The sequence below is a fragment of the Hypanus sabinus genome, chromosome 6 (assembly GCF_030144855.1).
Source record: "Hypanus sabinus isolate sHypSab1 chromosome 6, sHypSab1.hap1, whole genome shotgun sequence".
Taxonomy (NCBI): Eukaryota; Metazoa; Chordata; class Chondrichthyes; order Myliobatiformes; family Dasyatidae; genus Hypanus; species Hypanus sabinus.
In genome coordinates this window covers 153,959,325-153,984,378 of record NC_082711.1, presented here as the reverse complement: position 1 = coordinate 153,984,378, position 25,054 = coordinate 153,959,325, and the positions used below count along the sequence as shown (strand labels likewise).

General features: G+C 39.3%; 1 protein-coding gene across 5 annotated transcripts in view; it reads left to right on the top strand.

Moving 5' to 3' along the window:
- LOC132395973 (rab effector Noc2-like) overlaps positions 1-25,054 on the top strand; it is a 234,463-nt gene that overhangs the window by 111,658 nt on the left and 97,751 nt on the right. The gene's annotated exons all lie outside the window — the stretch shown is intronic.

Below are 25,054 nucleotides of genomic sequence, written 5' to 3'. Positions count from 1 at the left end.
TATGAGTTGTAGAGTCCTTGGAGATGTAGATTCCATAGGTTATGGAATCAATTCAGAATTGAGGTGACTGAAATTATCCACTTTGGTTCAGTAACCTGCTGGTTGATGGTAACAACTGTTCCTGAACCTGGGGAGGTGGGACCCAAGGCTCCTGTACCTCCTTCCCAATGGCAGCAGTGAGAACAGAACATAGCCTGGATGGTGGGGGTCCTTAATGATGAATGCTACTTTTCTTGTGCCAGTGCTCCTTGCAGATGTGCTCAATGGTGGGGAGCAGAGATCATTGACCAATAATAAATACAGAAACTTGTAGTTAAGACTTCCATTCCAAAGCACTAGAACATGATATTTCCTCAGCACCTCATGTGAACTTAGTCATGTTGATAGAAAATTGTCTTCACTTTTTTTCCATATTGAGGAGATAAGGACAATGCCCAATTTTAATAAAACAAATTGATATTTGTTATGAAGAAAAGTTAGAGAACTGAATAAAGTTGTGCTCTCCATAGTCTTTGGTAAACATTTAACATATTGTGTACATTGTACTTATTGGCAAAATGTAATGAGTTTAAGTTGCTCAATGTTTTGGGTAGATAATAATGAAGGGAAGATATTTTCTGCCCATTTATGCATAAAATTCCTGGGATGATAAAGAGCAAAAATAAGTAGTTTCAATTAAGAATGATGAGATATGTCCAGTGCCTCGGAATGTATTATTGGAAATGCCAGTACATTACAGTACATTGTACAATGTACAATACAGTACATTGTCATGTACATTAAAGAATATTGGATCTTTTCTCCAATCTACATAGAAGGAAGAAGGAACTACCAATTTACTCTACGTAAGATTTAAAAAAAAGTTACTGGCTGGACTATATTGCATATACTTTATAGCTCAAACCGTTTTAATATTTATGATTGCAAGATGAGGGAATTTGCTCAAGTTCTTTACTTCACAATCATACAATATCAGTTCAATGATTAGAAATCAGTGGAATACTATCTGATCATGTGGATAATTGCCTGGCTGGCTCACCAATAACTTCAACATTTTTCTTACGGTTAATCAGATTGTTGAACTGGCAATGGGCTCACATAAAGGCACAGTCCTTTTTGCTATGGACAGTTAGATAATTACGATTTGTGTTGTCTTATCTTGACAGCTGTCTTGTGTGCAGTCTCAGATGTGTTGGTCATTGATGCAAAATGATGGATTTCATTCTGTTTTGTTGTCCCATTGTACACGTGAAAAAATAAAGCTCATCTCTAATCTTCAATCTTTATTTCATGTCTGGCTGACATTGCGTTTATATTGGGATAACATTTTCTCGGTATAAATGTTCCTGTTGCTTCCCAGAGCTTCCTATTTTGCCTCACACCTGAGACCACACTCCAGCAGTGCCGGATCCCAATTCCTCATGTACAGTATCCCCACACAGTGTGGTCTCTGGACATCTGTTTTGTCATGACCTCACAATGCTCTGAACCCTTGTGTACAGTGCCCTCTACTGACACCTCCTTCTCTTGTGATGTAATGGTGTAATATACACTGGAGCCTGGCGCTATTAATCTCATCACTTGGTATAAGACCATAATGTATAGGAACAGAATTAGACCGTTTGGCCCATTGAGTCTGCTTTGCCATTCAATCATGGTTTTTTTATAACAATTTTTTTCACCACCTTTCCTGTACCACTTAACCTCCTTACCAATCAAGAACCTATCAACCTCTGCATAAATGCCCCCAGTGGCTTGTCCTCTGCAGACCTCTGTACCGACAAACCACTATCTGGCTGAAAAAATGCTTTTTCATCTCAGTTCTAAAAGAAAGTCCCTTTACACTGTAGTGCTGTTGGATCCTAGACTCTCCTACCAATGGAAACTTTCTGTCTCTGTTCACTCTATTCAGGCCTTTCACTAGAAACTTAGAAACATGGAAAATCTACAGCACAATACAGGCCCTTCGGCCCACAAAGTTACTAGGCTTACCTATAGCCCTCTTTTTTACTAAGCTCCATGTACCTATCCAAAAGTTTCTTAGAAGACCCTATCGTATCCACCTCCACCACCGTTGCTGGCAGCCCATTCCACACACTCACCACTCTCTGAGTAAAAAACTTACCCCTGACATCTCCTCTGTACCTACTCCCCAGCACCTTAAACCTGTTTCCTCTTGTGGCAACCATTTCAGCCCTGGGAACCATCCTCTGACTATCCACATGATCCAATGCCCATAGGTTTTCAAGAAGATTACTTCTTTATCTTTCTGAACACCATCAAGTAGAAGCCCAGAGACATCAAATGTTCCTCATATGTTAATCCTTTTATTCATGCGATCACTCCTGTGTATTTGCTCTGGACCTCTCCAGGGCCAGGTCATCCTTCATTAGATATGGGACTTAAAATTGCTCACAATGATCCAAACATGGTCTGAGCAATGTCAACAGTACATCCTTGCTTTTATATTCTAGCCCTCTCAAAATGAACAGCCCCTTTGTGCCTCCAATTTTGGAAATCATTCCCTGTTTAGAAAATAGTTTACTCTTTTATTCCTTCTCTGGAAGTTCATAACCCCACACTTCTCTACGCTTGTTTTCCATCTGCCACATCTTCAACCACTCTCCCAGACTGTCTAAATTCTTCTGCAGATGCCTGCGTCTGACAGTATCTATCCCTATAGCTGTTTTGACGTCATCTGCAAAATTGGTCATAATGGCATCAATTCCTTCCATCCAGGTCATTAGTGTACAATGTGAAAAGTCATGGTCTTAACACTGACCCCTGTGGAATTCCACAGGTCACCATCAACCATCCTGAAAAGGACCCCATTATCCCCACTCTCTACCTTTAGCCATTAAACCAATCCTCCATTCACGCTAGTGTATTGCCTTTAACAGCATGGACTTTTATCTTATTTAGCAGTTTCATGTAGAGGATCTTATCAAAGGCCTTCTAAAATTTAAAATTAATAACATCCTCAGACTCTCTTTATCTAACCTGTTTGTCACCTCTTTAAAGAATTCTAGCAGATTTATCAGGCAAAATCTCCCCTTAACAAAACCGTGCTGACTTCATTCTATTTTATCATATGCTTCCTAGTACTCCATAATTTCATCCTTATTAATGAACTCTAATATCTTAATGATCTGGTGGCACAGTGACATCAGCGCCATACTCCGGAGTGAAGGTTCCCATGTTCAAATCCAGTCGGGCCGCTCCCGGACACGCTTTCCATCCATGCTGGGTTGAGTGTCGAGCTCGCAACTCAGCCTCGCAAAAAAAAACACTACGCTGTGAGAAGGTCGTGGGAGACCACTCACAGAATCTTTCCTCCAAGACAACCACTTGAAAAAAAAAGTGGCCGTCGAGGCTCTGGCAGAGTATAGCACACACACAAAAAAATATCTTAACAATCACTGAAGTCAGGCTAACTGGCCTATAATTTCCTGTCTTCTGCCTCCCTTCTCGAAGAGTGGAGTAACATTTGCAATTTTCTAGTCTTCCAGAGCCATTCCAGTATCTAGAGATTCTTGAATGCCTTCAGCTACCTCTTTCAGAACTTGGGGTTGTGTAGGTCTGCTCCGGGTGACTTTACCAGTTCAGTCCTTTCAACTTCCCCAGCACCTACTTCTTAGTGATGGCCACCATATTTAGCTCTGCCCCCTGACTCTCTTGAATTTCTGGCACCTTATTGGTGTCTTCCACTGTGAAGACTGATGCAACATACTCATTTGGTTCCTCTTGCATTTCCCATTATGTTCCAGTATCGTTTTCAATAGTTCAATGGTCACAGGATATATACAGCATACCATCTGAAATTCTTAGTCTTTGCAGGCATTCATGATGAACAGAAGAAAACCCCAAAAATGAATGACAGAGAAATTTTAGAACCCCAGAGCACCCCTCTCCCCCATGCACAAACAGCAGAAAAGCATTAACCCTCCACCTCCCCCAATTACTTCAGCAGCAAGCATCAGCACTCACCAAGCAAGCAATAGCAAAGCCCCCAAAGGAAGACCATGATTTGTAGTCCAACAAAAACTTGTTCACCCAACAAACTCGACATGCCACAGTCTCTCTGTCTCTCTCCCTCCTCCTCCTCCTCCTCCTCCTCTCTCTCTCTCTCTCTTCTCCCCTCTCCTCTCTCCTCTCTCTCCCCTCTTCTCTCTCTCTTCCTCTCTCTCAGCTCTCTCTTACTGTCTCTCTCCACTTTCTCTCCCCCCCTCTCTCTCTCTCTCTCTCTCTCTCTCTCTCTCTCTCTCTCTCTCTCTCTCTCTCTCTCTCTCTCTCTCTCCCCCTCTCCCTCACCCTCCCTCCCTCCTCCTCCTCTCCCCCCCCAAAAAAAAGCTCACTGATTATGGTGTAACAATCTGCCATGTAGCTTTTGTTCCGAGTTTCTCCAACTCGAGAATCAGCAGCAAACTCTCCCCCACCATTTCGAGAGAGAGAGAGCAAGGGAGAGATTGCCTCAATGCCGAGGCTTCCGGCAGCCTCATCCACTGTAGCAACACCATGTTCTGTTCTCAGTCGGCAACACAGACATGGAACTGGTTCATCCAAGGGGCCACAGGGCCTCACCCTAAAGACGCACAGTTTGAGTGCAGCTGTAGATCGTAGACTCTGACAGAACCCCATCCATCTTGAAAAGGAAGAAAAGAGACATTAAAGAGGAGGGATTGAGCTGTTTCAAAGATGAGCTTGAAGAATCCTCCCTCTGGCGACATCTTAGCTCTGCCTCTGCCTGGGGTAGTGGTCCAATTGAATTGACCTTATTTCTTACGTCTTTCACACAATTGAGGAGTAAAATTCTTTATGTCATGTCTCCTTCTAAGTGTGCAATGTGCAATCATAGTAATTTATGATTATGACGGGAAGTCCAGGATCCAGCTGCACAAGACAAGGTGAAGACCGAGGTCTCTGAGCTTCTTGTCAAACCTGAATGGAACTATGATGTTGAATGCTGAACTGTAGTCCAAAGACAGCATTCTCACATAAGCATCCTTCTTCACCAGATGTGTAAGGATGGTATGTAGAGCAGTGGCTATTGTGTCGTCTGTCATTCGGTTGGGTTGGCAGGCAAATTGTAGGGGGTCCAGTTTGGGTGGTAGCATGCTTCAGATGTAATCCTTGACCAGCCTCTTGAAGCATTTGCTTATTATTGAGATGAATAGACAGGACGCCAGTCGTTCAGGCATGTTACCTTGGTCTTTTTTAGTACAGGGACAACAGAGGGTAATTTGAAGCAGGAGGGCACTCACGTGTGCAATTCATAGTGAATCTTGGCTCAATCTTGTCCCTGTATTGTTTCACAGCCTTGATAGCTTTGTGCAGATCATAGCTGCTTTTCTTGAGCTCTAGCTGATCACTGATAATGCAAGCTCTATGTTGTGCAGTAAGTGCTGCTCACACGGAACTATTGGTCCAGGGTTTCTGGTTCAGGAAGACCCTGACAGACTTCTGGGGTACTATATTGTTGGTGTGCTTCCGGATGAAGCATGCGACTCCCTCAGTGAACTCAGAGACATTCCAGTCGACATCATCGAAGCAGTCCTGCAGCATGGAGGCTGATTGGTTGGACCAACAGTGGACGGTTTTAACTATGGCCGCCCCTTGCTGCAGCTTCTGCCTGTACGTCGGCAAAAGCAGGATCGAAGAGTGATCCGATTTTCCAAAAGCTGGGCGAAGGAGAGCTTTGTAAGCGTTGCAGAAGGAAGTGTAACAGCGGTCAAATGCGTTATCTTCCACGAGTGCAATGTTCCACAATGTTCACTCTTGCCTCTTTCTTTCCTTTAATGTATCTAAAACATCTTTATGAATCTTTGATATTATTGGTTAGTTTACCCTTGTATTTCATCTTTCCGTTTATAGTTTTTTTTCTGTTGTTCTCTATTGACTTAGCGTTCTTGGGATGAAATTCTACTGTGGGCTTGCAAATTATTCCCAGAAACTCCAGCCATCTTCCCTGCCAGTGTCTCCTTCCAATTAACTCTAGCCAACACCTCCTTTATGCCTCTGTAGCTTACCTTTACTCAGCTGTAATACTGCTATCTCAGACTTCAGCCTCTCTTTCTCAAACTGCAGGGTGAATTCTATCATATTATGGTCCCTGCCTCCTAAAGGTTCCTTTACCTTAGGTTCGCTGATCAAATGTGCCTCACTACACAATGCCAAATCCAGAACAACCTGTTCCACAACAAGCATATGTAACAATCAAGCAAGGTTATTTTACTCCTTTGGATAAACAAAGAAAATTGTGGACTTTAATTCCTCAAAAATAAAATCTTCAGTAATACTAAAGAGCTCCCATCAAATAAGCTTTTTATTGCAATTTATCACTTTGATTGTTTTCTCCTTTAAATAATTGGAGCCCTTTGAAATAGTTAAAATTTGACAATGCATTTTAAACTTTTTCAGGAAAGGGAAATAATAGGTGAAAATATAAATGCTGAAGAAATAATATAAACAACACATTGGAAAGGTTCATGAAAGGAAGAGGGTTTTATTAGTTTTGGGTGTGGACTAGTCATGAGAAAAGCAAGTTAGAAATCAAATATCTTCTTGATATTGAATAGAACGAAAGGAAATAATCTGATGATCACCCAATGAAAGTGAAATGTAGTGGGCACTTTAAATGTAAGATTGAAACAAAATACTGGAAACAGCCAGTGGGTAGGATAGAAGAAGAACTGAATTCTCAAGCTGATGATCCATCATCAGAATTGGTGATGAAGAGTTTAAAACAAATACTGGGGGATAGCAGGGCAGGCTAGTGCAAAGGCAAATGGAAAAAAGATAACAATCACTAGAGAATGCTTTACTGTCATCATATTTAAGTAATTAATAGACCTAATAGGTTCGTAAATAGGTACGAAAAGTAGGGAAAGCCGTGTTAAGTTACTCTGGGGAGAGGAATTTTCAAGTTTGGAAAAGCAAACACTGGGATTTCACAACAAATACCTCATTCTGAGACTGAGGTCACAGGGATGTGAGTTGAGAATGTGGGATTTGTTTTAGGGAAAGATATTTTTTTCAATATATAAAAGAGTATGGGATGTAATTAGGTTTGAGTTTGGGATGCATTGTGTGGTTTGGAATGGAAATGGTGATGTTTTGTGAAGAATATAGAATTCTTTGTTTTGTGAGTAAGAAGCACCTCTTTGGTTTTTCATGTGCTAAGAGCTTTGATTATTAATGAGCTACGGTCAAGAATGATGTCCATTACCGCTGGCTTTAAAGAATTGATTTGGCGGTTCAAACCAATCCTAAGTGTTCAGTCAGTCTGCATTCAATGTCACTTGTAAATAAGACTGGTATCATCTTTCAATTTATGACTTTCAATTCATGAATTTCAATTTTGATGTGCTTCATTAAATAGTGACTGGTTAAGACTGAAAGGTATTGAAAGCTGTAACCAAATTAAATATGACTTTACATACCGTGTAAGCACCCTTCATCTTTAGTAATACAGCTTTTGGTCATAAAAAGCTTTCTAATCACATTATCAGAATAACTGATAAGTTCGATCAATCATTCTTTCATCCATATCTATTTGCGATGTGGATTCCAGGATTTTATTGGATAAATTGGAACACTTGCTTATCTCTGAAATGATTTGGCATATTTCTGAGGTATCTAGCTTATTATGGTAATCTTTATTCAGAAATTTCAAAGTGCATGAGTAACTGCATCATCAGCTAAAATTGCAGTTCAGCTGCATGATACTGACTAGATAACTGTGATCAACACTGGTCCAGATTTTGAAATATATCATTTATATCTATGAGAAAAATATGATCAGATTGTAATGTTTGGACCTATTCTTCAGAAAGCTAGGCTTCATTATTGTAGTGAGAGATACTGATGTAACATACTGATTTCTAAGTGGCCTTTAATGGTAAGGGGCTCCCTAATGGAAAGGTTTTCTTTGACCTTATAGAAGCTATTCCTATATACCACTTATCTTGATTTATTGTTATTTTATGTAGATTAATCAGAGTTCAATACCTTTGAACCTCAACTTGAATTAATCCAGTCATTCTTTGTTTCTGCTTCGGAAGCAACAGAAAAGATTTGCAAATGAACATGATGCATAAGTGAACATTTGCCAGTTTATTGAGATAGACTCCTGCATTAGGGATATTAAATGTTGTCATGGTAGTGGAGATATAAATCTGACTGCATTTGTTATTATTGTTAAGATAGTTACAACTCGAGAGAGATTAACTATGCATTGTGCTTATAAATAGATAATGTACTGTGCATCAAGCGAAGCTGGAAGAATGGTCAGTTTGGACAGCTTGAAAAATATTGTAAAGTGGCAATGTTAAGAGAAGGGTTTGATTTCTTATGATTATAAAATCAGAAAGTTGTGGAACTATTTACTAGGCTTGTCGGTCACCTATCATGGTAGGGTATTAATTGATATTTGAGAAACTGGGGAGTAAGAAATTTAAGTTAGCATGGATTTATCTGTCTGACCTGACATTCTTTTGAAGAAGTAACAGAAAAGTTTAATGATAGAGGTGCATTAGATCAATAATTCGTGGACATTCAAAAAGCAATTCATCAGACACACTACATTTACAAATGCCTGCCTGGAGGGAAAATTACTACTGAATGGATGTTTATTTTGATTGGAGAATAATGAGTAGTGAGGTTCTCCAGGCATCGATTTTTGGACATTGTTCTGTTTGTTAAATAGAAAATGACCAAAGCTAGCTGAAGAAGTATGAAAATGTTACTAAATGTGATTTCAATAAACAGATGTCTGTGTACTGGACAAGGATGTACTTGTAGAGCTATGGACAAATAGTGGTGATGTGATACTAAATTGAACAGCTCTTGAATAAGTAGTCCAGGCTTCTCCTATGAGTCACACACACAAAATGTTGGAGGAACTCAGCAGATCAGGCAGCATCAATGGAAAACGGTCGACATTTCAGGCCAAGACCCTTCATCAGAACTGGAGAAAAAAGATGAGAAGTCCGAGTAAGGGAGGGGGAGGGGAGGAAGAAATACAAGGTAGTGGGCGATAAATGATTCCAGGAGAGGGAGAGGGGTGAAGCAGAGAGCTGGGAAGCCGATTGGTGAAAGAGGTAAAGGACTGGAGAAGGGGGAATCTGATAGAGTACAGAAGGCCGCAGTAGAAAGGGAAGGAGAGGAAGACCAGAGGGAGGTGATGGGCAGGTAAAGAGATAAGATGAGAGAGGGAAGCAGGAATGGTGAAGCGGGGGCAATTACTGGAAATTCAAGAAATTTTTGTTAATGCCATCGGGTTGGAGGCTACCCAGACGGAATACCATAAGGTGTACTCTTTACTCTTTTCTAAAGATGCTGGTTGACCAACTAGGTTCCTCCAGTATTTTGTGTGTGTTGCTAGGATTTCCAGCATCTGCAGATTTTCTCTTGATTGTGACCCTCCTATGAGTTGGTTCTATTGTTGTTACATAAATACATGCAAGCCATTCGGATATAAATTCATGTTTATAATGCCAGCAACAAAGGGCAATGTTGAGCAATTTTCATGGGAATTCTATCAAACATAGAAAAAGATACTCTTAATCAGTGTAATGAAATGAAGAAATGACCAGCTTGTTTTAGCTGTAGTAAGATCTTCCATTACTTAGTAATGACATTAGACAACAAAAATCAGGTGTTAATCTAGTTCCTAATAACTGTAATGAAAAAGATGTGTTGGATGTTGTTTCTTTCACAATAAAAGCAGTAAGTAGCCTGATCTCTCAGATTCCTCGTGCCCTTTATTTCGTCTGGAGTGTGCTGCTTCAGAATGGACATGAATGTAAATGTTCACTCTCAGAATGGGGCATCACTCAGAAAAATGGTGCCAATTAGTCACTGATCATGAAATAATGTTCCACTTTCTATCTCAATGGAATTTATATTGATCCTCAAAGTCTGTTTCTCTAATGAAAATCAAAAAAAAAAAATTGCTGATGTTGCAATTCTGAAATAAAAACAGAAAATGCTGGAAACAGATTGTTTGGTAATATCGCTAATCTGTATCTGTTTTGGTGATATTGTAAGTAGGTAGCAGGTTGATGTTAGGAACCTATAGGATCAATAGTGATGTTAAAATGCCTTAGTTTTGCATGCGTAACCATGCACGTGCAGAACTAAGGCATTTTAACACCATTATCGATGTAGTTAAGCATCAAATTATTCTTCATGTCACACAACAAGGGGATGTTGAATTGCTGAATGAGATTTGAAAAGAATCAGCTAATGGCATTTTGCAACAGTCTGTGGGGAACTTCTGAAAGCTAGCAGAATGCTAATCATGTTCAAATTCAAGTTCAATACGCAGCCAAACAAATCAGTGTTCCTCCGGACCATGGAGCACCCACAAAACATATATCGTGCACAGCGCATAAAACAAAGTACTATTACAAATAAGGTAACAAGATATAATCAGAGCTCATGTGGGATGCAGCACAGGTAAACAGTTCAGTAAACATTCACTGTCCTAGTGACAAGACCCTTGTGATGTCACTATCAGCTTTTATCCGCTGTTGAGTGATGGGACTCACTCACCAAAACTTTCATTAACTACTATTCCCAGTATAGTGCGCCATTACTTCTCAAAACTAATGCGAACGATAATGATGAGACTTTTACGGGCTATTGTTTTGCTGTCTAAAGTTGTAATGGGTGGCCACATAATATTTTTTATGTAGATGTTTATGGAAAGAGTGAGACATTATTTTTGTATATGATTTCATTAGTTCTCAGTGCTATAAAGGTGATTCCAATATACAGCATAAATCCACCAAGTAATAAGATTACCAGGTTCTGAAGTTATGGTTTTAACAGGATCTCATTTGGACTTCAGCAGAAAAAAATTACATTTATGGAAATATGGCTGTTGAGGTTTACAGTGTCTGTTTACCTCTTCCCCTGGGAATATGTTGGCCTCCTGTTCAAGTTATTTCAGAAAAAGAGTTTCCCATGGAATCTGTGGGCCAATGGAATATGATTAAGTGGAGACAATATTAATCCTGAATGCTGTACAAAAATACAGATAGTATAATATAAACTCTAAAGCAAGAACATTTCCTTTATGTAATTCTATCCAATATACTTATTGCTCTTATTGTAAAAGAGTTTCTCCTGCACCTTGTTATAAATAGGTTTGTTATTGTCACGTGTACCAAGTTGCAGTGGAAAAGCTTACCATTCATAACGATTAATTCATTATAACAGCGCATTAAGGTTGTACAAGGTAGAACAACAGAATACCGAATAAAGTATTACGGTTACAGAGGAAGTTCATTGCAGGTAGATAGTAAGATGAAAATCATAATGAAATAGATTGGAAGATCAAAAGTCCATCTTATGGTGCTAGGGAACTATTCAATAGTCTTATAACAGTGGATAGGAGCTGTCCTTGAGGCTGGTGGTAGGTGATTTTAAGCTCTTGTATCTGCTGCCTGATGGGATAGAGGAGAAGTGAGAATGTCTGGAGTGTGTAGGTTACACTGGTTGCTTTACTGAAGCAGTGAAGTGTAGGGAGAGTCCACAGAGGGGAGGCTGGTTTCCATGATGTACTGAGCCATGTTCACAACCCTCTGAAGTTCCTGGCAGTCGCAGGTAGAGCAGTTGCCATTCGATGCTGTGATGCATCCAGATAGGATACTTTCTGTGGTGCATTGATAAAAATTGCTGGAGGTCAAAGGAAGCATGCGGAATTTCTTTAGCATCCTGAGGAAGTAAAGGTGTCGGTGAGTTTAACTGGCCATGGTGCCAATGTGCTTGAGCCAGGAGAGCTTATTGGTGATGTTCACTCCTGGGAGCATAAAGCTCTCAACACTCTCAACCACAGTACTGGTGATTCCTTCCTGAAGTCAATGGCCTGCTCTTTTGCTTTGCTGACACTGAGGGAAAAGTTGTTGTCATGAGGCCACCTCACTAGGCTGTCTATCTCCTTCTTGTGCTATGGCTCATGATTTGATACTGTAATCATGATTTGATGCATGATTTGCCTACTTCAGTGCGAAAATTTCGAACTTGTAGATGGGGTTAGGGAAGAGTCTGGCCACGTAGTTGTGAGTGTACAGGGAGTAGAGTAGGGGGCTAAGGATGCAGCCTTATGGGGCACCAGTGTTGAAAATAATCATAGCAAAGGTATTGCCGCCTATTGAGGTCTTTTGGTCACAAAGCCAAAGATCCACTTGCAAAGGGAGGTATTGAATCACATAAATCATCTGAGTTTAAATTTGAGGTTCTATTTTAGCAATGTTCTGTGTAAGCCACGCATAAAAGTTAACTATAAGATGCTTTAATTTAGTGAAATTGCTAAACAAACTCATAATGTAAATAATTCTCCTAATTCATGATATTTGGAAATACTAAATAATTTTTACAGATATAATTCGGGACTACTCTGACCCACGGAGCTTTAGATAGAAACGTGTAACTTTTGCAATAGCAGTTGCTGTCTTGGCGTCACCATATTTCCTTCTGATGTTAACAATACCATATCTCCATTTATCCATAATGGCTATTTGTTTGCATGATTGCAACGAAGGCTGGTTTGCTGGTTTTTGGTGCCAGGCAAGTAACCTCTTCCTCAGTGTCAACAAGACAAAGGAGATGGTTGTCAACTTCAGGAGGACTTGCACCTCTCACACCCCTCTTTATATCGGCAGCATTGCGGTGGAACCTGAGAGCCGTTTGAAACTTCTGGGAGGGTGTATCTCGCATAACCTTTGACGGCTTCAGTACAATCAGGAAATCCACCAACAGCTCTATGAGGAGGCTTAAGGGAGCCAGACTATTTACATCTATACTCACGTCATTCTACAGATGCGCAGTAGAGAGCGTCTGAACAACTTGCATCACTGCATTGTACAGAAACTGCGTTGCGGCAGACAAAGAGGCTCTTCCATAGCTAGTCGAAATGACCCTACGCATCACCGGCACCATCCTACCCGTCATCTAGGATAGATATACAGTAGAGTGTTGAAAAAGGGCCAGGACATTAATGAGGGATTCCACCCACCCCACTCATGGATTGTTTATCTCACTCCCATCAGGGAGGAAGCCACAGAGCATCCATGCCAGGACCACCAGACTCAAAAACAGTTACTCTCCCCAAGCAGTAAGGCTGATCAACATCCCCAACTACTAACCCACCCATTCCTCAACCCCAACCCCCACTACTTTGTCATTTCCTGTCTGGGTCACCTGAGGTACAGACACTTGCGTGCCTAGCGTAAATTCAATCTATGTGTATAATCTACAGTATCTTTTGTATTTATATTTATTGTTTTTTTATCGTTATGTTCGTTATCTTATTGTGTTTTTATTTTGTGCTCCATTGGACCCAGAGTAACAATTGTATTGTTCTCCTTTGCACTTGTGCACTGAATCTACGATCTTGTTCTTGGGTGAGGGCTACTACTACAGTTCTGCAATGAAGAATTTGGCAAATCGTGTCTATAGTTCTTTTTATTTTTAAGAGACAAATTGGATGTTTTTGAGACACTATTTAGGAACAGAGTACATCCAGAACTTGGTGAATGCTACACAGACAAAAAGGTGTGTGTGTGTGTACACGAGCACGTGTAGTATTTACCAGTACATCATGACTGTTATGGAGTATCCAGGAATGGAAGATTGATCTCTAGGTTATTTTCTCCTGCAACAAGAGAGAAAAATTAAGAATGCATTAAAAAATTGTTTTAATTTTTTTTAGTTTTTCCATTGTAGGAACATTGGAGAGAGTGGGATAAAGGGATTTTGATGACAAGCGTATCCATCAGGTGATGAGAGGTCAGGTCACTCAACAATTAGGTATGCAGATATTGTACTTGATGACGGTGGTGTTCGATAGCAATTAGCAAGAGCTAAGGGAGCAGGATTGTTGGAAGCAGGATGATTATGTGACAGTGGCTCCAGGAATTCACCCACAGCTGATGGTTCAGGAAAACTAATTAAAAAAAATACCAACTTATAACTGATGGTTCCAGGGTTGAATGTTGTTCTGCTCCAGCAGATGGCAGAATAGCCTTCATCCATCACTGATCTCTGTAAGAAATTAATCAGCATTTTCAAACTAAAATTAACTTCTGTTAACTATGGATTTGCTTACGTTTTTGATGCCATTATATTTATCAGTGTTCAGTCATTAATTTTATTTTACTGTTATGTCTGTATTTTTCATGTTAGGCTGGAATCAATTATCTGCATGAAATTAATATGGCTAAATTTTAAATGGAAAATTATATTTAGGCAAGGATGTTTTCCTCTGTTAATAATATATATTTATCATCAATCATGCAAACTCTATTGATGCACATTGTTATTTTTATAGCAAAATGAAAAAAATTTGTAAAAATATAACAAATAAAACTCTGAGTAAGCCAACAAGAACCCTTCAGCCTGCTCTTTTATTCAATAAAACCATGCCTTGTGCACTTCCATTTAGTACCCAAAAATCTTCGAATCTTGTTTTGGATATACTCAGTAGAAGAGCATTCACTTGCTTTGGAAGCAAACGATTTCACAGATTTAAAAGAGAAATTTCTCCTTACTTCACTGGTAAATGATTGACTCATTATTCTCAGAACATGCCGACTAATTTTAGATTCTCCATCTAGACGAAACAGCTTCCTAAATGTACCCTGTCATTTTTCTCATCTAACGCTTTGTAAGTGCATTTTTAGTGAGTACTGATGGATTGAGTATGGAGCAGCCACAAACAATCAGTCTCGGCATCTCTGTGTGATTGCTTCAAGTTGCCCGTGTATCAAATCAAAGACTGATGTGACATTCCATCCCATTTCATATTTATATTTGGCAGTTGTCAGTCATTCATTTATATGAAAAAGGAGCGAAATAAGAAGCTGCAGATTGTTCAATCAGTAAATGGAGTAGCACTATTTTGTGTTATTTAAAATCATGGCAGTGGAACATTGTGGATCAGAGAGTCAGATTCATCATAGTCAGGCAATTATGATCTATGGAGAATGTGGTGTGATATCAACAACTGGAGAACAGACTACTACGCTGTGATCTGAAGTGGTTACAATGTAATTATAGTAATGATAAATTAAGATTCTGCCATTCTAATAACAAAATTAAAATGCAATAGAAAGCTTCTTCATCTGCTTTTTAACGTCATGAGGCAGAGATTTTGTAAATGTGATAAAATATCTTGTAACGTAAGTGGCATACCATAGTTACTTTCGTTATATTTGTATTTATTAGTCACCACTTGGACAGGGAATTTAACTGAAAGATCTCTAGGGATGAAAGGCCTTCTCCAACTATATTAAGAGAATTGTTGTTTGTGAGTATAATTGCAGTTAGAGGAGGCTGGTCCATTGGTAGAAGTTAAAACAAAAACTAATGGGAATAGCAAACATGAGGAAATCTGCAGATGCTGGAAATCCAAACAACAAAAACAAAATGCTGGTGGAACACAGCAGGCCAGGCAGCATCTATAAGGAGAAGCACTGTTGACGTTTTGGGCCGAGACCCTTCGTCAGGACTGGTCCTGACAGTCCTGACGTCAACAGCGCTTCTCCTTATAGATGCTGCCTGGCCTGCTGTGTTCCACCAGCATTTTGTGTGTCTAGTGGGAATAGTTAATCATTTTATCCAGTGTTGTGTATGTCTGGGGTGTGGAGATTGGAGGATAATGACTGAATTAGTTAAAAGTGAAATAAGATATTTTGGAGAAATTGGCTGGCTAGAACATTCTATGGAAAACATGAAAAGAAAAAGCAGTAATTGCAATTCACAGATCTCTTTGTTACTGATTTGGGAAAGTAACCAGTAGGATACCCATTTTCAAAACTTGAAGCCGAGCCAATCCTGAAAATTATTGGATTAATTCACTTGACATCTGTAATGAAGCCAATGTAGAATCTTTAAAACAAAATTACTTAAACATTAAGTTAAGCAGAACATTATTGACAGCTTAAATCTGATGTCAGGGTTAATTATATTTAAGAAAATAAATTTTGAAAAAGTAATTAATTGGTATTTGGATGGGGAAATGCAATGGATGTAGATGAGAAGCACTTTGACAAGGTATTGTGCAGACTATTGAAAATATGAGGCAATGGGAAATTAGACAGAAAACAGCTATTTGAACTGGGCATCAATTAGCTGGGAGGAGGTGGTTAATGTGGCTGGCAGATTGCAGTAGTGAACTGCAGGCTTTAGTTGACTCTATGCATCCATAATTTGGAAATGGGGTTGAACGGACGTATTTTTTGTTTGCAAATTGTACTAAAATAGTAAAGAGGAGGAAGAATTTACACAAAGTTTTGAAGCTGTGGGCTGCACAACATGCCTAGGAAAGCATGTAGGCATTGATTAGGTAGGTTGGTGAAAGCACGGGGATTAAACAATATGAATAGGATGAGCACTTGTGATTAGGACTACTGCTTGTATGGGTGATAAAGCCCAACAAAAGGTGACGCTTAGATAATAATAAGTAATTAAAGCTTAATTGATGTTTTGGATATTGTTGAATAGATATTTTATTCATTTTAACTGGACTATTTTCTTAGTAATCTACAGGACAATTGGATTTTGTGGTATCTGCAGAAATAATTAAAGTTTTTATTAAGTTAAAAGTAAGACCAGAAATATTTTGCAGCTTATAGAATAGTTAACAAAGGCTTTGTTATGGAACAAGAAATTAGCTTTTAGAGAAAAACGTTCTGAGACTTTGCGTTTGATGTTGCAGATGTTATTAGAAAATGTGCTCAGAATTTTAAAAATAGGTTTTTGAGGGTGCCCTGAAATTGTAATTTAGATCAGTAATGGAAGAATATGCTGTTCTCCTTCAGAAGAAATCTCAAACTGCAGATTATATTCATGAATTTATAACAGTTTATAAATTATGTGCTCTCTTTAGTCACAATGTAGAAGAAATTTGATTTGTATTTTTAATAGGAGGAGGAAAATAAAGCTGGAATTTATTATTCTTGTGAAATAAATGTGATGTGTTTTAGGCTGCATCCAACATGGACTGAAGCTGCTTTGAAGATAGTAGTTACAACATTTACAACTTTAGCACTTAGTAGCCACTTAGCCAGCTGCATTGTGTCTATTTGTTTCTGACAATGAGATCACAATTGCATGGCATTTTTTTCATGTACTGTATGTAGCTTTTGAAGTGCAAAATGATCATAGAACCAAAGAATGATTACAGTTCAGGTGCAGGCTATTTGGCCCATCATGTCTGTGTCAGTTCTCTACCAGAACAACACCATTGTTACACCAACATGACTTTCTCTGCAGCTTTGTAAAGTTTTGTCGTATATCCAATGGAACTTGCCTCTACCATATATCCAGGGAATGCAATCAGGTTTCCAAATACAGGCATAGTAAAAACGTTTTTCCTCAGATCCTTCCTCTTAGTCCACTTCCCTTCTGTTTTATACCCACTGTCTCTATTTTTTGAGCCCCATCAAAGCCCCATCAAAAACCTGTCTGATCTGCTCTGTGCAGATCCCCAGTCATTTAATATAGTTCTATCAAATCTTCCCTCTGCCTTTTCTTCTTCGATTACAACAGTCACAGCCTCACAATCTATTCTGCTTTATCCTAAGTACCATTGCCAAAGGATCTTCGCTCTCAAAAATCGTCATATTTTTCTGATAATACAGTTTCCAATAATGCACAATTCTCTGATTTGTTGATATAATACAGAATTGCCTTTAACTGCTTTCTCAGCCAGCGCTGCCATTTTCAATGGTTTGTTCATGCATACCCCTAGGTCTCTTTGCTCTTACCTCCCTTTTAGAACAATATTCTTTATTACTGCTCTTCATTCTTTCTACTGTTTACTTCCATTTTGGGGATGAAACCTGTTTTGTTGGCCATTTTAAAATCTTTCATAAAATCCACATATCCCACATGAACTGCCTTGCTGTCATCAACTCTGTTGCATCAATTTAATATAATTTGCCTGAAACAAATCCCTGCTGGGTTGTCTTTAGTGATCTATTTCTGTTTTGAAACCACTTTCCTACTGCTAAGGTTAAAGTGACTTAGTTTTCGAGACTGTTTATTTCCTTTCCAGTCCTGATGAAGGGTTTCAGTCCAAAACATCGACTGTTTATTCCCCTCCATAGATGTTGCCTGACTTGCTGAGTTCCTCCAACGTTTTGTGTGTGTTGTTCAAGATTTCCAGCATCTGTAGAAACTCTTGTGTTGATAATATTTGGCGCTCTCCTTTTAACCAATAGATTCCTAAATAAAGATAAGTGTACCTAAGATTCATGAGCACATTACAATGTTTAAATACCTAAAGTGAAATAGTATTGGCTATGAAACTGCCTCAGATGAATATACTGATACCCAGAAGCAGTGATTGTATTTGAAACCACATGGTACAGCTGTCAGAGAGATATACAGCACAGAAACAGACCTTTCTAACTTTCTAACTTGTCCACACCTATCAAGTTGCCTACCTGAGATAGTCCCATTTACCTGTTTTTGACCCTCTAAATCATGGTTCTCAATGTGGGGGATCCATGGACTCCTCAGTTAATGGCAGGGGTCCATGGCATTTAAAAATTGGGAACCTTCCCTGTCCATTTACCTGACTGAATGTATTTTAAACATCAAAAATTGTAACAAAACCATGAAGAGAAAGATCTGCTCATATTCAGTTAGTGCACAGTGTGGAGCTACTTGACATGAGTGGTCTGGAAACTGATCACCATATTCCCACAGACATTGATTTATACCTTATTGCAGGGGGTCCCAACCTTCTGTTTATGCCATGGACCAACACCATTAAGCAAGGAGTCAATGGACCCCAGGTTGGGAACCACTGCCTTAACGTGTGTAGGTAGGTCTATTTGAATAATAAAATTCAAAATGGGATGCATGGTTGATCTCATAAGTGTGTAGACACACTTAGTATCTTAGTGTAGACAGTTTGTGTGAGGTGTAACTGGCTTCTTACCGGACCTGATAAGCAGCTTATAGCAGAAGATGGCCATGTCCTTGCAATTATAAAAGTGAGAAATCCTCCATACTGGAGGATTGACTACTCTCCAAATGAATCCATTTCTACTGCTAATTCACTCTGGAACATTTCTCCCACTCTTTTGTTTTAAATTCCTTCAGGAGTGTTTCAATGATTGCGTCAGTGAAATGCACACTCTCAATGCTCTGCATCAGCTCTGTCCAGCATTTTTCAGCTGATGGATGTCCAGGTCCATAGCACAATTTTCTGACAGTGCTGAGCCTTTTACATGATTGCAGTCATTTGAAACTGTGGTAATGTTCCCAGTATGAGATATTTTTAATGCCTGGTGCTTATCTAGTTAAGCTGGTGCAGATGCCTCTGTGGAGTTAGCGCCAATGCTGCTGGGTAGGCAGAAACCTCAGGTTTGAAAGACTAAAAGTGACAAAAACAATACAAGTTATTCAGTTCCATCTATAATTGTGCCTGGAACTTATAAGAGCTTCAAAGCTCTGTTTTTCTGATTTTTCTATGTGAGCCTTTTACAAGTAATCTTTCATCCCTGTGGAGCTGTATAGGAAATCCAAGGACAGATTTAATTATTGTGGGCTGGTGCAAATCAGATTCTAATGGGCACTATGAAATAAAGCTCTTCACCTTGGTACAAGTAGCAGAACATAGAACAACATTGCACAAGAACAGGCCCTTTGGCTCATGATGTTGCACCAAAGCTAATTAAACTAATGACACCTAATCCCTTCTACCTGCATCCATATCCCTCCATCCTCTGCGTATTCATGTACCCAGCTGAAAGCCTCTTGTACACAGTATTCTGGTGTTTAAAGGTACTTAACATATTTTCCCTGTTATTTGTGTCCTGTGATAAACCATTTACAGTCTTTCTGTAAGGCTATATGTGGATGACAACTGTTTTACAGAGGGAGCTTCTTTCTATACAGGGCCAAATATCAGCTTCAGTTGCTAAGATACAAGAAAGCACAACTCTCTTCTCTCTGACCCAAGTCTTCCTCCTCATCTAACTAATCTCACTCTCAATCATTTAGTTTTCTGTATTTAATAAAGTTTGACAAAAATGGAAAAATAATCATGCAGTCAGAATTTTTCATCCTCAAGTGCAAATGCATACTCAGATAAAGAGGCAGTTTCTCTTTGAAAAGAAATCTCAATATAAAATGAATTTGTTCTCATGATTAATTTAAGAAAAGGTGCCAAGTCGAAAGAATTCAAAGAATTAAGTAAGATATTCTGTCGGTACAGCTCCTTGATAATTACTAATGTGCCTTTGGGAAATTCCATGTCATTCTTGCATTCAGTTTAGAGTATTTAAAGTAGTACACCAATAGTTATTACATTATAAAGGCATCTGGAGTATTGAACTCAATTCTAGTCACTCCATTACCAGAAGGATGGGGAAGCTACCAGGTTGCTGGATTAGAGGACGTGCTATAAGGAGAGGCTGGATAAACTAGGGTTGTTTTCTTTGGAGTGGCAAAGGCTGAGGAGAGCCCTAAAAGAAGTTATCAGAGGCTTAGATGGAATAGACAGCTGGCATCTTTTTCAAAATATCCAGTACTAGAGGGTATTTAAGTTGAGAGGGGGAAGTTCAAAGAAATGTCTGATACTAGAAGGTATTTAAGTTGAGAGGGAAGAAGTTCAAAGGAGAAGAGTGAGACAACATTTTTTTTACACAGAGTGGTGTTGCCTGTAATGTGCTGCTTGGAGAGATGGTGGAGGTAAATGCTACAGAGCTACTTATGAGGCTCTGAGATAAGCGCATGATAGCGGTGTTCTTCCTTATTGCCTATTCAGGACATGTGATGCATTGGTGCTCATATGTCTGTAAAAACCCCAATTATATATTTTTTAATGTATATAAGTTAATGTGGGTATATCAGCAATATCTGCATGAAGTAACAAGATATGCTCATTAATGACTATGCCAATTAATCTTAAATTGTTATTTATTTAATAATGTTCAAAATTTGCACATACTTTTTGCAGCACCCAATTCTGAAAAGCTAGTTGCCACTGCTGACTACCCCCACAGATTTGTTATACTTGTATGATGTGTCCTCAGCTCCAATAATGATTGTTCCAAAAGTCAAAGGTATATATTTGATCATTTATTAACTATTACCAAACATACAATTTTGAGGCAGTGAAACAGCGAAATTGAGCAGTCAACAAAAGATATGACATCTTTTTGACCCTAGTTAAGAACTGCACTGAAAAAAGAATGAATATGTAACTTATCCTCTTTGCTTTTACCATACCCATTGTGACTAGTTGCCATAATAAATTAATAAATTCCAAGCAGAATACAGTGCAGATAGAAAACAAACGCATAGCTCCAGCACTTTTAATGATACGCTTAATGTTCATAATGAGTTTCAATATTTTGATACAAGGATATCCCAGTTCATATTTTTTTTTAATTACTTAACAAAGGAGAGCTCCTTTGTTTACTAGTATTCAGGGAACTTGTGAATATGTGAGAGCATTGAGATTTCTCAGTTCAAACTGACACTTATCAAGACCTTGCAGATTAATTTAACAGGTTTTATAGTCGAGCAAGGGTTTGCATTTGATGACTAGGATAATTTTGACATTAGTTCTTAAATTTTCAAGTTTTCTCAGCAAAGGCCATTGAAAGAAATTGTAACATTCTAACTGAATTGCATATTGAAGTGGGTAATGGTTTAAACAATGTGAGCAGATAGTCTAGGGCAGGGGTCAGCAACCTTTACCACTGAAAGAGCCACTTGGACCCGTTTCCCACAGAAAAGAAAACACTGGGAGCCGCAAAACCCGTTTGACATTTAAAATGAAATAACACTGCATACAACGTTTTTTTTGCCTTTATGCTATGTATAAACAAACTATAATGTGTTGCATTTATGAAATTGATGAACTCCTGCAGAGAAAACGAAATTACATTTCTGCATGCAACAAAAACATTTTGAACTCCGAAAAAAAGACGTTGGGTTGAAGGTTACTTTTAAGTAAAATACTCAACGTCTATTTGAGTCCTTCTTGTATTTATGAAAAACGCCAAACTTAAATTTGCCGCCAGCAGCAAACCAAAAATAACATCAGCCAGCTGTCAGCCTGAAAAATAAAAGGACTATTTCACTGAACAATGAAAAAATATGAATATACATAAAATAATAGGCAATTAAAATATTTATCATACTTGGTTAATGGGATTTCTGCTCCTGGACCTCAGCGCACAGCGTCTGCACATCAGGGCTGTATGACGTCACCTTCATCTTTACACAGGATCGCAAGCTGTCATCTGTGAGGCGTGCGCGATGTTTGTTTTTAATAAAGTTCATGTTGGAGAACACCTGCTCACATACATATGTGGATCCAAAGATCGACAGGACTCCAAGCGCATACTTTTTCATGTTTACATAAATGTCGGGCATAGCATTCCATGTTTTGAACACAAGTTTGTCCGGTTTTGGAAGGTTTTCAATATCACTCCATTTGTGATTCTGAGCAAGAACGGCCTTCTGACGGGCAACATCTTCAAGGTCTGCTGTCAAGCGTCTAAACTTGGACACCCATATGTCTTTGTCGGCTATGTAGGCCAGTTCCATCTCAAGATCAGGTTGACTCACACCTGCCAATGCAGTCGTATTCAGTAGGGAAGGATCGATGCTTAAGGGAGTGACCGGGAAGGATAATGTGTTTTTTTCCTCTCTGAACTCACAGAAGCGTTTCCCAAACGATGTTTGCATTGCGATGATTGCAGAATGTAAATACTCCGAAATTATCATGTCGTGACCTTGTTTGAACTCTCTCAAATTGGGGAAGTGAGACAAAGTGCCTTTCTGTAAATCTCTGGCAAGCACTGTCAACTTGCGCTCGAATGCCAAAACATCTTCCAACATGTGCAGGGCTGTGCGTCCTTTCCCCTGAAGAGCTGTGTTCAGCGTGTTCAGGTGCGCTGTCATGTCTACCATGAAGTGTAGCTTTTCCAGCCACTCTGGCTGTTCCAGCTCAGGAAAGGTGAGCCCTTTGCTGCCCAGGAAAGTTTTCACTTCTTCCAGACACGCGACAAAGCGTTTCAGCACCTCCCCTTTGGACAGCCACCGGACTTTGTTGTGCAGCAGGAGATCAGAATATGCGCTTTCCATCTCGTCCAGTAACAAACGGAATTGACGGTGATTTAAACTTTTTGCCATTATTTTATTGACAATCTGAATGACAACATCCATTACTTCTGTGCATTCCGGAGGAAATGTTTGAGCGCACAGTGCCTCTTGGTGCAAGATGCAGTGAAAAGTCAGCAGCTTTCTGTCCAGCGACTTCTGCAGTAAAGCCACAAATCCCTTGTGCGTTCCCGTCATATTCGGAGCCCCATCAGTAGCTACTGACACCAGATGGGTGGTCTTTATTCCTTTGGCTCTTAAACAATTCAAGACAGCCTCACAGATGTCCTCCCCCCGTGTTTGGTCTTTTAGAGGTATCAACTCAATCAGTTCTTCCTGTGGCCCGGCAGAGTTTACATACCGGCAGAACAACGCTATTTGTTCAATATCACCTTTGTCTTTAGACTCGTCACAGGCAATCGAGTAGGCCACAGCTGAATTGATGTCTTTAATTTGCTGTCTTGTGATGTCTTCTGCCATTTTTATGGTTCTGTCTTTGACAGTCTTTGCAGAGAGGGGCATATCCCTGATTTTCTGCACAATTTCACTCTTGTTTTTAAAGTCCGTGAATAGATGTTCTGAAATCTTAATGAAAGATTCTTTTATATATTCACCATCTGTAAACTGCTTCCCGTGCCTGACTATTTCCTGAGCGGCAATATAATTGGCGTATGTCGTTGATTTTCCAGACTTCATCCATTTCTGGAAATGATTTTTGCTCAGATCAACCTTCCGCATCAGTTCCGAAACGGCTTTTTTTCTCTCATCTCCATCCGGATATTTTTGAGCAAAGGCTGAGTGTTTACTCTGGAAATGCCTTGCGACATTTGACTTTTTGTTGTTTGCTAGTTTCTCATTGCATATTAAGCATACCGGTAAACCAGTCTCGTCAACAGTGAAAGCAAATGAATCTGTCCACGTATCATTAAACGTTCTGTTTTCTTCAGTCACTTTTCTTTTTTGAGAATTCTCCATAGTTGGCTTACCTTGGATCGAAAAATTAAAGAAATCGCGCACTGGCGGGTGTCAGGTATTGGCAGTGGTGACGTATATTAATAGCGATAAAAACACGTTGTAGCGGTGTGCTCACGCAGTCAGTAAACTGCAGTCGAATAACTTTATTCGAACTAAACAGCCTTGCTTTTAAGCCTCCCTCAACCCAGCCCCCATGGACGCAGATGCTGCAAAAGACGCGTACTCACAAACCCCCGTAGGCTATCTCCCTTAGCCGGAATGCTGGCTAATTGTGAGCCGTTTCGGATGTGCCAGGAAATGTGTCGCCACACTTAGATTGTACAAGATCACCATAATCTTCAAATTTAGAATTACATTTCAAAAGCTAACAAACTAACATAAAATACATTTTAATTAAATACTGACCAATTATTTCCCAAAGCCACAGGGAGCCGCAGCACAGAGGTGAAAGAGCCACAAATGGCTCGGGAGCCGCAGGTTGCCGACCCCCGGTCTAGGGTTTTAGTTAATAGCTACCAAATGATGACCAGTTAAATGGCAACACATAGCTTTTGGATTTGCATATTAGGTGTTATTAATGTTGTTTCCATTTTTGTTAGCTCGGTATCAGAGAGTGGTTCAATATTTGCTGCTAAACTTAAGACTAAATTTAAAACACAAATCTGGTATTATTCCTAATGAACCACTTAGGAAACTTAACAATACTAGCAATTGGGAATTTGAAAACTGAATTGTAAATGTTATTGGGTGGGGAGAAAGTTTGCTTCAGCTGCAGACGCAGATGGAAATGGGATTGCCAAGCAGTATCAGGTTGTAGCTGGTGATGAGTGTAAGTCATTGGCCAGAATGGCAAAATGATTGGAAATCAAGAAGGCGGAGCCATGTTCCATGTATCCTTAGGTCAGGAGGGTAGCGAACTTAGAGAGTTCAAGTTGAGTTGAAT